General features: G+C 43.6%; 1 protein-coding gene across 12 annotated transcripts in view; it reads left to right on the forward strand.

Moving 5' to 3' along the window:
• KCNMA1 (potassium calcium-activated channel subfamily M alpha 1) overlaps positions 1 to 12,392 on the forward strand; it is a 755,994-nt gene that overhangs the window by 473,899 nt on the left and 269,703 nt on the right.

Raw genomic sequence — 12,392 nt, forward strand, 5'->3', positions numbered from 1 at the left:
TAACAGGCGCTGGACATACAAACAGAAATATGATTAGTCACCAATATCAAGATGAAATCATTATCCTTGACAGGTCAGATCTTCAAGGATGAGTCACGACTGTGTAGGAAATATGAACCCCACAGTCTGTTTAATTGATGTATGCTATGCACTCTAAAATTAATTGGAGATTTCTAGATAAAACTTTCCAAATGTCACAAGTATCCTTCCAGCATTTCATATTTACAGACTGGAAAATCAATGGAGATGGAATCTTTCTCCCACTATCTCTAAGGTAATTTGCCTGTCTAATGCTTAAACACTTTCTGCTAGTTCTGTCTCATTCTTTACCCATTGGAGAGTACCAGTGGGTTTTCAGATAACTTCCTTGAAGACCAGAAAGATAAAAAAAGAAAAATTTCCAGCTCCTTCTTTTTGGCTTGGGTCTTCCAGGTCTTTATCTTGATGAAAACTAGAGGCAAAGCTGTTTTCTCTGGACTGTAGTCATAGAACAACAAAATCCCCCATCTTTTTTATTTCCTGAAGACAGAAAGCTGTCCAGGAAAATATTAATAAAATAGAAATAAGGGGAGATTCGAACTTTAGAAGGTTTTGCAAAATACTTTTCTTGTTTGACTATTTCTGGCCTGTCTTTTTTTTTTTTTTTTTTTGAGACGGAGTCTTGCTCTGTCACCCAGGCTGGAGTGCAGTGGCGGGATCCCAGCTCACTGCAAGCTCCACCTCCCTGGTTTATGCCATTCTCCTGCCTCAGCCTCCCGAGTAGCTGGGACTACAGGCACCTGCCACCTCGCCCAGCTAGTTTTTTGTATTTTTTTTTTAGTAGAGACGGAGTTTCACCGTGTTAGCCAGGATGGTCTTGATCTCCTGACCTCGTGATCCGCCCGTCTCAGCCTCCCGAAGTGCTGGGATTACAGGCTTGAGCCACCGCGCCCGGCCTCTGGCCTGTCTTAATCCAATAATCTATTAAACTCCAGCTAGTAGTTTCTTTCTCCATCCCCAGCAAATTTGCAATCCTCCGGAATCCTTTTGGGAATTCCAAGGCAAACGGCCTTAAACAAGAACTTAATTGTCTGAGAGATTTTGTTTGCTTATTAGAACTGTTTGGTCCACAGCATTATCTGCATGGGGGAATAACTCCCTTAGCTGCCATCAGTTTTACAGGTCTTTGCTCATAGGATTACAGTTCTTTTACATAAAAGGATGCTTGGAAATTGGCACCACCAAGAGTGCCAATTTTGAGTATCTTTAACTGAGCTTAAAGTAATAACTATTTTACTAGAATCAGTGTGCTTCTTGATATCTAGGAAAAAAAGGCGAAAGGAGGAAAGAACAGGATTTGGGACTGTAATTTGAGATTAATAAATGATTCATTCAATAGATACATATTGATCATAGCCCAGTGCTTGTTGTGAATGGTGTACTGTGAAATGTAAGATACAATTTCAGCCTAGAGTAGCTTAATCTAGTTACAGATATGGGAATTCCAAACACCTTATCTACAACGAGAGTTCAAAGTCTTTGACAAGTCAATATAACAAAAGATGAATAAACAAGTAATACCACAGAAGAGTAAACATGAGAAGATATGCATTTAAATGTATGCAAAGCACTTATTGCTTTGGATAGAATTCACATGTTATCCAAGCGTTGATTACACGATACATGCACATCTTTAAACACACTCATAACTGAATTTGGCTTAATAGGAAATAAATTGAATGATGGAACCTAGTGTGCCTGACTTTTCTCAGATGAGATATCTGGCTTGTACAGTGCAGTAACTACTATTAAAACTCTATCAGGCACGGTGGCTCACACCTGTAATCCCAGCAGCTTGGGAGGCCAGGGCAGGAAGATTGCTTGAGCCCAGGGGTTCAAGACCAGCCTGGGCAACACAGTGAGACCCTGTTCCTACAAAGAAAAAAAAAGCAGTAGGGCGTGGTGGCTCATGCCTGTAGTCCTAGCTACTCCAGAAGCTGAGGCAGGAGGATCACTTGAGACAAAGAGGTTGAGGCTGCCATGAGCCATAATCATGCCTCTGTACCCCAGCCTGGGTGACAAACACAGAGAGCCCATCTCTTAAACAAAACTCACTAGGATATACCAGTGAGTCCATATGAAGAACCATACCTGTCCTTCTCACCTTGACATGAATTAATGAGTACAAGTATCAGTAAAACAGCTGTTACTTATTTCCTTATCCCACATCTGTCCTTGAAGGCTGTCACGTGGCCAAGGACCATGGAGCTGACAGACAATGTGTCCATCAACAAGCAGTTCAAACCAAACCTGTGGCTGACCATATTGAGTGAATGAAAGAGCCTTGGAGGGACTGGGATTTTTAGAAAAATCGGCTCGTAAGTCAAGAGCATGGTGTCAGCTGCCTGTGTGTATTTCATGGTGAGAGTGAAAGCAGATCTAAATTATGAGTTGTTGAGTCACCTGCATGAATCAAGTCAATTCTTAATTTGAAAGGAAGCTCAGTGCCAAGAGAACATAACATATGGAAGGAGTGGCCTCAATGACTAACACAATCAGGGCCTATCAGGACTGCCTGAGTTTACTTAGGTGCATTTATAAGACACGACATTTCCACAGCTGTTCAACTATGTGAAAACCTTTTGTAAGCTTTACTGTATTTGATAAACTCTGTGAGATGGATGTTACTGTTATCTCTGAATTGGCAGATATGGGCAAGGATGTTCCAAGAGGTCTGCAGTGTCACATAAGTAGTAAATAGCGTAGCCAGGGCTAGACTTAGCGGTCTTTTAACCAGTCACATTCCCCCTCGGCAGTGAGAGCTATGGTCTGCCCCTGCTCCCTCAGTGTGCGTCAATTAGTTTAGGCCTGAATTCAGACGGGATGAGTTATGTTCTGATTAGGAACCACATGCAGTGTATGCTATAAGTTAAAAGCAGGCAGATGTGCCTGTGGCCATGGGGACTTGCTGGGGGAGCTGGACTTGAGCCTTAAAACATGGAAAAGCCTTAACTAAATGGAGTGGAGGGCCAAGAGCATTCCAGACAAGAGAAAAAGGTGAGCAGGGGGAGGAAATTTCATCCTTCTTTGGGGAGCCAGGAAGTGGACTGGTGTGACTATTTCAGGGTGATCGTATAGGGAGGCAGCTGAGGGATCCTCGGCTGGTGGTTATAGTAACTGGAGTGGATTTACTCTGGGGCAGGACTTACTCCATTGACAGCCTTGGAGAAGAGCAGGGGAACTGGAGGAGAGCCTTCCCAGTTACCCTGTTAGGGACCTTCTCTTTGACTCTGTCCTACAGGTGCACAGTAGGTGGGATTCATCCACCTCCATCCACCCATTTCTTCTTTTTAGCTCATTTTGTTTCATTCAACAGACATTCCCATTCCCACATTCTAGGCACTGTGTCAAGTCTTACTGAAGTTACTAAAAGGAACCCTCAACGAATGTTTTGTGAATTCAGACATGAATGAATGAACGAAAGAAAAGGGACAAGGGCTGGTGAGCTCATTCATGGGGGAGAAGGAAGTAACGAAAGAATTCCAGTGCATTGCATTGAATATGGCAGGACAGTGCTGGGGGATCAGGCAGAAAAGAGACAGCCTGACGTGTCCCAGGGAAGGCTTTCCAAAAGCAGGTGGTGTTCTGGCTGGTTTCTGGAGTCTGAAGTAGAAATTTGTTAGCTAGAGGAAGGGGGAATACACAGGTCAAACTGAGGGCAAATGCTGCAAATGAACAAAAGCCGGAAAATTAGGGGAAAAGCAAGGATGTAGGTGTAACTTAAGTTGAAGTGAGGAAAAAGGTAAGGACAGAAGACCAGGGAGAACATTCCCACCTGAGACCGAACAGAGCCACCTGGTCCAAGGTCACTTCTTTATGTCTTTAGGCAAGCGCTGGGCCAAAATGGTGCGGCTCTGGGATCTTTTCTCACTCAAAGCCCTACACTAAGCCCATCTTTCTCATAAGAAGGCTGAGGGAACATCTATCTAAGATAGATGCCTAGTAGTTTAACAAAAAAAGAAAAGGCAATGATACTATAGGGAAGAAAAGAAAGAAAGGAGCGGATGATGTTACTGGGCTATTATTTTCCTAAAACAAAAGCAAGAAATGAAGTATCTTTTAAGAGCTGGCCTATAATGCCATTCTGGGAGCTTAGGAAAAAAATCAAAATGTATTAGAGCTCTCTCAGACTTTGGATGGTTTATGGCAGCATCTAAAATTGCTGGTAAAATTATGACCTTGTAATTCACAGCTGTGTCATATATTCTCTAGCACACAGTGTAATTTATGTACCAAGCCAGTTGCTTCAAAAAATAATGGGGAAAAACTCACACAACACAAAGTTTATAAAATGCTGTTATTTTTAATGTGTAATGTCTTTAGTCTAAACCTGTGTTATTAGGAGGAAGGGTGTGCTGTTGCTCAAGGTTATTACCACAGTTCTTGTGGTATGGGGCGAGAGTATGAGGATTACTTATTACACTTACTCATTGGCTGGCCAGGCTGCCATATCCACAATACACAGTTCTCCCTTCCTCCCTCCCCCAGAGAGGGCTGCCACCTTGAACTCTTTCTTCCCTTGAGATAAAACCTGGGCAACTACCAAAGCTTGACCTTGACTCATGCCTTAAACCTGAGCACAAAACTTAACCTCTGCTGGGAAACCTTCCTCCCTACGAAACAAAGGGGTCTCAGGACAACTTCTTAGTAAGCCAAAGATGAGATTTCCACTCAGCTTCTCAAGTTAGCCTGGCTTTGACCCCAGTTATGGAGCTAGAGAGGAAATGAGCTGGGAGCAAACTAGGAATTGCGGAGGGGGCACTACGGGCAACATCAGATTCATACAACTCTCACTTCCATGAGAAGGGGGAAGGGGAGAGAGAGGAGACTCCCATGGCTGAGTGATCAGGTCCAGAGACCTCCTTGTGATCCAGGCTGCACCTGCGCCAGTCTGCTTGACCTTGAGCAACAAGCTATGGCCTCTGAATCCTGTCACCCTCGCCTATAATAAAGAGATGAGCTCCTGCCTTCACTACCTAAGGGAGTTACTGTGAGGATCAAAGGGTCTATTACTGCTTTTAATCTTTAGCCAGTGACTGGGTCATTATTTTTCTCTTGCTCTGCCTGTTCCATTTTCTCCTCATGGCATACAGCTCTTTTGCCTCAAAGAAGATTCTTGAGGATGATGACATGCCTCAGACTTCCTTCTCCCTAAAAGTGTTTTCTTTTGTTCAGTTTCATTTCTGTCTTTCCAATTATTCCTGATTATTTTCCCTGAGCCTCTTAGAGATCTGATCACCTCATTGTATAAGAGCTATTTACACTCCTTTTTTGATATGATCACATGCTCCTCTGGATCTGATTCTCAATTCTTTGCTCCTTCCCTGCCTGCCCCCTACCCATGGGGGCACCAGAAGCCATGGGAAAGGAGGCAGCCCATCGCTAAGGAGGAGGAGGACCTTGTCAGGGTGTTCGTGGTGCAGGTGACCAGAGGGCAGAGCTCACTGCTATGATCCTGGAGAGGGTGCCAGGATGCTGTTCCCATTAAAGGCAGTGGAGCTTGGAGACACTGCAGACTCGTGCTCAGGCATCCTAGACTTTGGTCCTTGCTGTGGGGCTCACCTTGCTGAAGGCAGGATGAGGGGCTTATTTTTTTGGCTGAAACATTGAATCCCAGAAACCACAGAAATACTTCCAAAACCCCCAAGATAAGAGTGCTCTTATTTTGTTCCAATGTGAAGAGGGGTTTATTTCATAGGATCAAGTAAAGCAAGTCTGGATATCTTTATTACGTATTTTCAAAATAATTATTTTTTTATTTAAAAAACTCAACATACTCATTTAAGAGAAATGGAAGCAACACAGAAAATGCCAAGAAGAATGTGTCCAACGAACCAAAGCAAATATCGTAAAACATTTGATCACATTGGATAAAGAGCATTCTAGATATTTTTCTGTGCAGTAGATAAATAAGTTAGACAAACAGACATTTATATAAAATGAACTTGTATTAGCCTCCTGAGTAGCTGGGACTGCAGGCACTCGCCACCACGCCCGGCTAATTTTTTGTGATTTTTTAGTAGAGACAGGGTTTCACCATGCTGGCCAGGACGGTCTTGAACTCCTGACCTCATGACCCACCTGTTTCAGCCTCCCAAAGTGCTGGGGTTATAGGTGTGAGCCACCGCACCTGGCCTACATGCTTTTTTTAAAAATAAAACTGTTAAATTTAAGCTTATTTGTGTAGTCACCCAGTAGGTTTGCCCTGTCTGCTGCACAGACAAAAGTAATTAAGTGAGATGGCAGTATTGCTGTAAAGAAAGAGTTTAATTAATGTGAGCCTGGCCACTCACGAGGACTAGGGTTATCATTCAAATCAGTCTCCCCAAAGGCTAGGAGGTCAGGATTTTTTAAGCATAGTTTGGTGGGCTGGGGGCTAGGGAACAGGGAATGTTGATTGCTTGGGGGTAAAACCACAAGGGTGTGGAAAACGGTCCTCTTGTGTTGAGTCCTTTGGGTGGGGACCACAGGACCGGCTGAGTCATGAGTCTCGGGTCCAGGTGGGGTCAGTTTCACTCGCCAGAAATGCCAGAAGTCTGAAAAACATCTCCCAGGACCAGTCTTAAGGTCTACAGTGGTGATGTTATTTACAAGAGTAATTGGGGAAGTTACAAATCTGTGACCTCCAGAGCAATGGCTGGTTATCATTTAACTGTGCTTTTGTGTTAGCAGAATTCAGGCCCCTCTTATAACCCGAACCTTATGGCCTTTCGTTAGTTTTACAAGGACAGTTTAGTTTTGGGAAGGGCTATTACCGTCCTTACTTAAAGGTTAAACTATAAATTCCTCCCAAAGTTAGCTTGGCCTATGCCCAGGAATGATTAAGGACAGCTTGGAAGTTAGAAGCAAGATGGAGTCAGCTCTGTCCAATTTCTCTTGTTGTCATAATTTTGCAAAGGTGATTTCACTTGAATGTAGAAAAATTGGAGAAAAATGAAGGAATCGCTAAAGTTTGTAACGTTTAGTTCCTAAGACATGCTGATATGAGTATGAGAAACCTATTAGGAGAAAAGATGAAGGTAGAGTCATGTTTTCATTTACTTTTTTTTTTTTTTTTGAGACAGAGTTTTGCTCTGTTGCCTAGGCTAGAGTTCAGTGGCGCAATCTCGGCTCACTGCAAGCTCCGCCTCCCAGGTTCACGCCATTCTTCTGCCTCAGCCTCCTGAGTAGCTGGGACTACAGGCGCCTGCCACCGCGCCCGGCTAATTTTTTGTCTTTTTAGTAGTGACGGCGTTTCACCATGTTAGCCAGGATGGTCTTGTGGCCTCGTGATCCACTCGCCTCGGCCTCCCAAAGTGCTGGAATTACAGGTGTGAGCCACCACGCCCGGCCAACTTTATTTTTTAATTTGATGTAAAACAGATGAACTTTCTGCTGTGAAAGAAGAGAAAATGACAACATTTCGTTTTCTCCCCCATCCTTTCCCCTCACTTCTTAGTTATGTAATTGTTTCACTGTGTCAGGGTTTTGTGACATTCTCTTGTGAGGTTATAGCTTTCAATTCTATTTAGCCTTAGTAAAGTCTTGCATTTTTAAGTGTTCAGTACTCACTCAGGTTCATTTTTTGCATAGCATCTTCTTACTGTTTTAGTTCAGATCATAATGGTGAAGGAACCATCTCCACGGGACTGAGAATAAAGACACTTGTGTTGAGGTTCAGGCATAGAGGGAATAAAATCTTGGAGGCAACATGGGAGAGGCAGCCAGAGCCATGACTGAGCATGCTTCCAGGGAGGCAGAACAGGGCAGGGTGAGCACACATCTGGAGTTCCACTGCCTAACTTTCAACCCCGGCTCTGTCATCTCATTGCTAGGTGAGCTTGGGCAAACTGTTTAAGCTCTCTGTGCTTCAACTGCCACATCTGTAAAATGGGGACAACCATGGCCACCGCATGTAAGGTGTTGTGGGAATAAAATGAGTGATTTAAAAATGATTGCAGAGGTATCTGACTCACTGTCAGTGTTTGCTCTTGTTATACAATCACACTTTTTGGAGATCAATAGCAGGCAGGAAAGAATTATCTGAGAATCTCACACTCATATATCCTTTCTTTAGTTGTTTGCAGGGATCTTTTAAAATGTCAACCCTTTTTCAATCTGCTTGTGTGGCCTGCCTCTTTAAACTTTTTCCTTCTTCTTAGACGGAAACCAAGACCTCCTTATGGTCCATAAAACCTGCCATGGCCTTAGGGCTTCTGCCTTCTCCTGCAACCCCCAGGCTGCTTCTCCCTGCCTCAGCAATGGCAGGCAGCAATCCACTCCATTGGATGGCACTTGCCCCTGCGTCCCCTGGATGGCCCACTCTCACCCTTCAGTTCTCCACTGGTCTGTCAGCTCATTAGAAAGGCCTCTGTGGCCATACAGTCTAAAGTGTCCCTCACTGGAATTTGTGTGTTTTGTAGCAATTTATACAAGCGTTTGCTTGAAGCAATTCTGTAATTATTTGTTTGTTTGCTTAGTTGTTTAGTTGTTTCTCGATGTGGCTTGTCTGTACTACTACTAGGTCATAATCTACCTGTGGCGAGGGATCATGTCTGTCTTATTCAGCATTTTCTTCCAGCACGGAGCAATGCCAGGCACCAGTAGGTGATTAATAAATATTTATTGCATGAAATATCTCTGCCTCTATATATCTGTATCTCTATATAGATACAGATGGACATTACATATTAAGATACCTACCTGTAGAGAGGTAGCTACACAGCTATCTATACAGATATAGATACTCACTAAGTGGCCTGAATTATTCAGGCAACAGTCTTTCCCTTTTATCATTCCGTTTTTTCTTTATATGACAATTATCTAAGTAATGAAGAATTGGAATCAGGGCTAGGGGTGGTTAGAGGAAGAAATTTGAAAAGCAAGTGACATTCATTGAGCATTAGTTGGTGGCTGCACAGTGCTAAATGTTTTATGCTGTAATTCATTCAATTTCTATAGTAACCTGTGGTATTAGTCCATTCTCACACTACTATGAAGAAATCCTCGAGACTGGGTGATTTATAAAGGAAAGAGGTTTAATTGACTCACAGTTCCGCATGCCTGAGGAAGCCTCAGGAAACTTACAATCACGGTGGAAGGCAAAGGAGAAGAAGGCACCTCCTTCACAGGGTGGCAGGACAGAATGAGTTCAAGCAGGGGAAATGCCAGATGCTTATAAAACCATCAGCTTTCATGAGACTTACTTACTATCACGAGAACAGCATGAGGGAAACCACCCCCATGATCCAATTACCTCCACCTGGTCCCACCCTTGACATGTGGAGATTATGGGGATTACAGTTCAAGATGAGATTTTGGATGGGGACACAGAGCCTAACTATATCACCTGTGAACAAGAGACATTTTCTCATTTTACAAATGACATTGGGAAAGTTAGTAAGTGACAGAGCTGGGCCTGGAGACTCCTGTTCGTTAGGTAATGCTGCCTCTGAGAGAAGCAGGACTTGGTGAGCACTCGCAACTTTGGGCAGATTGCAATACCTGTAACTCCAGGATGTAAGTTGCTCATGCAGCTCCCATAAATAATTTCAAATCACATGTGAAAACCAGTATGAATCCGAGAAATGAAGAATAAAAAAATCATCAGGGTGGGTTTGGGTTCATCAAAAAAAGGGGTGAGGCAGGGCATGGTGGCTCACGCCTGTAATCCAGCACTTCGGGAGGCCGAGGTGCTTGAGCTTGTGAGTTTGAGACCAGCCTGGGCAACATGGTGAAACCCATCTCTAGAAAAAATACAAAAATTTAGCTGGAGGTAGTGGTGCATGCCTGTAGTCCCAGCTACGCAGGAGGCTGAAGTGAAAGGATCCCTTGAGCCCGGGAGACTGAGGTTGCAGTGAGCCAAGATGGTGCCACTGCACTACAGCCTGGGCAATAGGGCCAGACCTTGTCTCAAAAAGCAAAAACGAAAAGAAACAAAGAAGATGAAATCAGAAAATTTGGGTATAGTTGAGGAAACGTATTTGTCAGCAGAATTTTGGGGGTGAGCTGGAAATTATGGAATGCTTTTCTGGGTAAAAATCACCAGTCTCAGGCCTTCTTTTCCCAAAATGTTCTTCATGGAGTGTTGGATTACACTGAAAGTTGGTACGCATTATTTGGAAAGAGAACTCTGTGCTCAAGTAAGTTTGGGAAACCTTCATTTAATTAAAGAGTTTCTTAACCATGAGAATCCTCAGAGCCTTTCATATGCTGGTGTGCATTGTCAGTTTCCAAGGCTTGGAAGTGGCATTTCTCTGGATCTATAAGACCTCAAGATGCCCTTGAGACTGTATTCTACTGATGTGTGGCTCCAGGGGCCTTAGTCGGGGAGCTCCACATTTTCCATGTTCTCATGACAGCAGGAGCCCTCAGTGAATGGAGGAACGGTGTGAGGCTCGTAATCAGTCCTTTCCATCCACTGCTTCATTTAAGCCCCACATGAACCTAAGACGTAGGTTTTATTATTCCTGGGAGGCTGGCCCTGTTGGTGCCTGTCCCCGCAACCCAGACCCCCTTGCCCTTACCTATAGTGCAGGTAGCTGGATTTTGAATTGCCAGCATCTGTATTTCTTTGCCAGAGGACTTTCTCCAGTCACTGAAGCTTGCTTGTAGGCCTGCATACAGGTCATAAGTGCTAGGGAGTTAATGCCCCCTCAACCAATGACCAACAGGAGATGATGGATCAATGCCCCAGCCCCCTCACTCCTCAGTGGGAAGGCTCTTCCGTTTACACACAAAGCCATGTGTAGACCCTGGCTGCCAGAGTACACCAGTGGGATTTTCCTTTAGTTGCCCACAGTGATAAATCCTTGATAACAAACTCTTTATGGATGCTTTCCCATCTCCTCCCCACTTCCCTGTTCCTTTACTGCTGTTTCCTGAGATCACTTCCCAAGTAAACTATTTGTAATCAAATCCTTTTCTCAGGTTCTGCTGCAGAGGAACCCCAATGGAGACATCCCATTTTACAAAATAATGACAACAGCAATGACATACACACACACATACACACATACACACACACAAACAAAACAACAAAAAGAGTCTCCAAGAGGTTATGGAAGGTACTCTAGGAAATAGCTTATGCATGGTAGAACCAGGACTTAAATTTCACAACACATTTATTTAGCACCTGCTCTGTTCTCATTGCTATCCTAAATGCAGAGGTGACAAGATGAAAAAGACAATCTTGGACCCTCTGTCCTGAACAACAGGCAAAAATAAATTAGTCCGGGCTTGTCTTCAAAGCCTCTGCCCTTAACCACAATACTCTGCTAATTCTCTCAGGATGGACATTTGACCCCCTTTTGAACTAGGAGTCCATTTCCATACCAGACTTATGAAGAGAAACTGTGGTATTCAGCTCCTATTCTGCCCTCTAGGCCGTGAAAAAACTGCATCAGATCAAGGCTTTTGATTCATGAAATATGCTGGAGAAAATTGCAAGATTTCCTGACTCAATGATTTTCCTGCCCAGTGTAACATATCTCTTAATTAGTGAGTTGCAATTAGCATTTACAAAAAGAAACCATTCTACAAGGTGAGTCCACTGAGATGTAACATCTTGCTCCAAACACTGTCCTCCTGGTGTGAGTGGGATCATTCAGAAATTAGGTATCTTAATCAGCTGAGTGCTCCGGCATTCAAATGTATCTGGCCCAGCTGGGCAGCCAGAGTCTGTGGCAGGCATAGGAAGCTTACAGGAGGGAGGGAGTCTTCTGTGTACACTAGCATTTGTTCATAGTTGCAAAGTAGCTATAGAAACTGCAGATTTATGGCCAGGTGCAGTGGCTCACGCCTATAATCCTAGTACTTTGGAAGGGCGAGGTGGGCAGATCACGAGGTCAAGAGATCGAGACCATCCTAACCAACATGGTGAAACTCCATCTCTACTAAAAATACAAAAATTAGCTGGGCCTGCTGTCTCTGACCTGTGATCCTAGCTACTTGGGAGGCTGAGGCAGGAGAATCGCTTGAACCCAGGAGGTGGAGGTTACAGTGAGCTGATCTCGCACTGCTGCACTCCCGCCTGGTGACAGAGCAAGACTCCATCTCAAAAAAAGAAAAGAAAAGAAAAGAAAAAAGAAAAGAAAGAAGCTGCAGATTTATGAGAATTATTGTTATTTTTCCTACTTTGGCTATTTTTAAAGTTATACTTCTTTGTTGATGAGTGAACTCCAGTGACATTTCTTTGTTGATGAGTGACATTATAATTATAGAAATTTGATCTGAAAGGGATATTAGCTATTGGTTGGTTATCTATTACCAACACTCCCAGTCCCTTCTTCCTCCCTTCTTTCTTTCCTTCCTTTTGATGAGAAACCTAATCACAAAGAGAGAACATGACTTGTCTAAGGTATGTTGGAATACTC

The sequence above is a fragment of the Macaca mulatta genome, chromosome 9, assembly GCF_049350105.2.
Source record: "Macaca mulatta isolate MMU2019108-1 chromosome 9, T2T-MMU8v2.0, whole genome shotgun sequence".
NCBI lineage: Eukaryota > Metazoa > Chordata > Mammalia > Primates > Cercopithecidae > Macaca > Macaca mulatta.